The 4,697-nt window shown below is 47.4% G+C and overlaps 1 pseudogene; it reads right to left on the reverse strand.

Annotated features, from left to right (window-relative positions):
* The window catches only part of LOC116354497 (TLR4 interactor with leucine rich repeats-like), a 2,439-nt pseudogene extending 359 nt beyond the window's left edge, over window positions 1-2,080 (reverse strand).
* Window positions 2,081-4,697: the final 2,617 nt, after the last annotated feature.

Consider the following 4,697-nt stretch of genomic DNA (forward strand, 5'->3'; position numbering starts at 1 on the left):
CGCCACGGGCGTACACGTCCGAGGAAAACGGTCAGATGACCAAAGCGGTCAAACAGCACTCGGTAGTGGACCTCTTCTAGTCCCGGTCCGGCTCCCGGTGTAAAGCGGCTGTGGTCGCGTGTGGTCCAGTGGACCGTGGCCGTGCTGGAGGACCTGGTCGACTGTCACGTTGGTGATGAAGTGGCGGTTGAACACACAGGGTCGGTCACTGCAGGTATAACGTCCTCGTGACCGCCTCTGAACAGGTCAAACCGCTCCTCTTTTTGAGGGGTGGGAGGAGAGGAGGTGAGGAGCTCTGTGATTAGCCCACTGAGATGGTACCATGGCTATTTTGGTGGTCAATTGTCTGAGGCCAGTTTGTGGTTGAGGTGTTGGGGGTTGTTCAGGAGAGGGCTTGTGTTTGAGGACGCTGCGGCCCGGAACAGAATCCCACCTCCCTTTCTCACGCTTCCAGAGCTCAGCAGAAGGTCGCGACCTTGGGCTGGCGGATATTTTCTTCCTCCTCTTCCTGTTTGATGACAGGGATTTGTCCCGCTCATCTTGTCCTCCCTGGTCCCCTTGGATACCCACCTCCTCCTCTCCCTCCTTCCTATCCTCTCCCTCTCTACCCCTGCTCACCTTCTCTTTTGCCTTCATCTCCACTCCCTCTCTACTCCCATTTCCCTATGCTCTTTTCCATCCTTCCTTTCCTCTGCCTCTATTCCTCTCCTCTCCCCTTCTATCTCCTTCCTCACCTCTCCCTGCCCTCTCTCCCTGTCCTCCAGCTCCTTCTCCAGGACACCCCCTCCTCTACTCTCCTCAGGCCTAGTCTGGGTCTCACACAAGTGGCTCCAATTCCCTGGGGGCTGCAGCTGGGAGCTGTTGATATAATCTAGATACTTCCCTCTCAGTGTCGCTGGGTGATGACACTGCAGGAAAACGGTCAGCAGCTTCCCCTGAGAGTGCGCCAACTTCATCCACTGCTTCAGCTCGCCCAGGCGGCAGTCACACGTCCAGTTGTTGCCATGGAGATCCAAATCGTAAAGGCCGCTGTTGAGGGCGAATATGTTACCGGAGAGGCTCGTGAGCCTGTTGTCTTTGAGTTTTAAAACACTCAGATGCTTCAGTTGTTCAAAAGCAGAGGGGTCCACTGTGGAAATTTGGTTGCAACTAAAGTCCAGCTCCTCAACTCTCTCCAGCGGGTCGAGAAGTCCTGCGGGAAGATTCTCCAGTTCGTTCCCGTCAATCAGAAATTCTGTCAAGCTCGACAGTCCTTTCAACGACTCGCTTTCCAAATGGTAGATGTTGTTATTGCTGAGGGATAGTTTAGAAAGCTTTTTCAGATTCTGAAAGACGTGGTTTCCGACGTGTTGTATTTCATTTTCAGAGAGCAGCAACGTATTCAGTGACCTGAGCTGGGAGAACGTAAACACATTACGCACGGCTGTCAGTTTGTTCTGCGCCAGGTTGAGAAAGCGCAGTTTGGTGAGCTTGGAAAAGGCGTTTCTGTGAATGTGACTCAGCTGGTTCGATTCTAGATGGAGATAATGTAGATTAGTCAAGCTCTTAAAGACTGAATTCTGTAACAGTTCTATGGCGTTCCCATCCAACCTCAGCTTCACAATGCTCTCCAAGTTACCAAACAGCTCTGGAGTAATCTTCTTAATGTCATTGTTATTGCCATACAAAGTTGTCAGTTTTGCCAGTGACTGTAAAGTTTCTGGGGGTATTGTTGATATCAGATTGTTGCCCAAATACAGCTCCTCCAATTTGGAGAGCTTTTCAAACGCTTTTGGGTGAATGGTCTGTATTTGATTATACTGTAAGTTCAACCTTATAAGATTTCCATACCGTGTGAAGTCGAAGGCGGAGATGTTACCGATGAAGTTTCCGCCGAGGCTGAAGACAAGCACGTCCTCTGGGACCCGCGAGGAGTGCACCTTGGGCACCGCGCGCAGCCCCCCGTTTGTACAGAGATGTGCTGCGCTTGCTGGCAGTCGCAGCGCTCAGGACAAGAGCCGCTGGCGGTGAAGGCGAGAGGAACCCCGTCACAAGAGAAAAGGAGAAAGCAGATGACACCAACGAAATGACCGGTATCCATTCCAAACGGCAGTTGGCTCAAGCTTCTGATGCGGCATTCCCCCTTTGTGTTCAAGTGCAGTTACCCCGACCTCTCCACTCTCACTTTTGTGTCCGATACATATGTCAATTTTCACTTTTTGCTCCGTCATTGTGGAGGAAAGTTTTCCTACACTTAGTTTAGTGTGAAAAGGTGTCTGGATCCATGGCTAAAAACTGCGGTTCATAGAATAACATTTATTTGTGCGCTGCGCTGTCATGCCGTGTGAGGAAAACGCTCACCTCCCCAGAATGATCCATATCCCCGGCCCCCAAGTGGTCATCTGGAGCAAATTACAGACCTGAACGCAGGGTTCACTGCGCAGAGCACACACACACACACGCGCGCGCTCAGCCCCTCCCCCGCATCTCCCGTCTCCGCCACCCACCATTAGTGTACAGCGGGCCTGACGTACAGGATTCAGAGCATGCGCGTGCATGCACCAAACACACGTCCTCTAAATCTAAGTCAAAGCGTGGAAGATAGGACGCAATATACGGGTATCTTGTTATATTCGAGGCATGGAGAGAGAGTGGAGAGAGAGAGAGAGAGACGTGTCTGAAACCCTTTGACCGAGTATTTCTCGCGTGCCCCCCGCACCCCCCCTATGGCTCGCGAGGTGAGATTCGATACTCTGTATGGAGAAAGGCAGACGGGAGCCTTCCTTCCCACGAGGGTCCCCCGGGGGATCCCGGACTGAGTGACTCAGTCTTGGACTACCTCCTCGCACACGTTCAAAGTGCATAATGGATCTCTCCAGACAGCTAGGCCTAGCACCAGAGGAAGACAGTAAAAGAAAACGTTCTCATTCCACAGGATCTCAAATGTTGCACTGAAGAAAAAAACACTTAATTCGTTGTGTTACTGCTAGAATTCAAATTGCTTGCAGACAGTCATTTACCTCCATGCCATCATCAATGAACACCAATGTATATTCAAGATGGCTGGTCAGTGTACCTTGGGGAGGGTTGGGGCTCAAACACACATGGTACACATATGCAAGAGGAATTCAGGTCATGGTGCCTGTGTTAAGACTACAGAGCGGGGTTGCCAAAATCTTTGATTAGGATCTCTACTTGAAAAGGCTGGGTACAAAGCATGATCTATGTAGTCAGGGTTTCAGTTCAGTGAGCCATGTAGTGGACTGTAGATTAGACTGTAGGCTGTAGGTTAGTCTAGTCTGTATACTGTCAACCTGGGCACAGGGGTCGACGTAACATAGTATATGTTACATTTCCTATGTATTAATTGTGGATGTCCATCATCCATTTTGTATGATGTTATGATTTACAATTTTATGATATGTTACAAATTGAAATTCGTACAATACGTTTTAATTTGTTACAATACCAAGTTGTTGTGGCCAACGTTAACTAGATGGCTAACGCTAACATTCGCTAGGCTAGGGGTAAGGTTAGGAGTTATATTAAAGAGTTAAGGTTAGGAGTTTATATTAAGGGTTAAGGTTAGGAGTTAAATTAAAGGGTTAAGTTAGGAGTTAAATTAAAGGGTTAAGGTTAGGAGTTAGGTTAAAGGGTTAAGGTTAGCTAACATTCTAAGTAGCAAGTAGTTGTAAGAGGTGCTAATTAGCTAAAATGTTAAAGTTGTCCATGACGAGAGTTGAACATGCAACCTTTGGGTTGCTAGGACATTTGTGTTATACACCAACCCAACTATCCTACTGTCAGTATTATGTAACCATACCAAACGTAACATATCATACTAATTTGAGAGTCCCAGATTTACATTTACTATGTTACGTCTAGTCTATGAGACCAGGCCGACTGTGTAATGCTGGCCTACTGTGTGTAAGAGCCCTACAAGCGTTGCTTCCTCTATAGGCCTTGCGTTTACACAGCAGCCCTAGTCTGATCTTGTGCCACTAATTGGCGTTTGACCAATCAGATCAGATCGCTCTTATCCAGAGCGACTTACAGTCACAGCAACTCCAGCACTCCACTTTCAACCTCATTTTCATCATCTCCAGCATTCCACTTTCAACCTCATTTTCATCATCTCCAGTACATTACTAGTGTAAACGTGTGAAAATTGTGCATTTCTACAAAAAATATGTAGTTAAAAGTTGTACCAATGCCATCATCTAAAGTTAAACATTTGAAAAACAGTGATTTTATACAGTGATACTCGTTGCAGATTTTGAAAAATCAGTGATTTACTTTTAATCCTATCCTGTGATGTCACAGAGAAGCATTTTTGGGGGGATCTTTCTTATCTTTCTAACCGCAGATTATAGAAAAGCAAGTGATGCAATTTTTTCAGGACAATTAATTTTTTCTGACTATTGTAGCGGTAAATTCCTAGGATTGCCTTACAGTGAGGGAGAACCCAGAGTTAGAGAAGAGCATTATACCCGTTCTCATGCATATCTATTGTTAGAGATCACAGTGTGTCATGACTCTACACAGAACTAGGATCAGGGACGCTCTGTTATGAGTGAGTAACTGTGTGTATGTGAAATGCAGCTGTGTGTGTGTGTGTGTCAGAAATGCAGCCCATCTGGGAACCCCCCTGCCCCAGCGAGGTCATTTCCTGTCTGGCCCTTCATATGAATTCTCTCTCAGTCTGACAGACCGATGGG

Source organism: Oncorhynchus kisutch, linkage group LG17 (assembly GCF_002021735.2).
Source record: "Oncorhynchus kisutch isolate 150728-3 linkage group LG17, Okis_V2, whole genome shotgun sequence".
Lineage (NCBI taxonomy): Eukaryota > Metazoa > Chordata > Actinopteri > Salmoniformes > Salmonidae > Oncorhynchus > Oncorhynchus kisutch.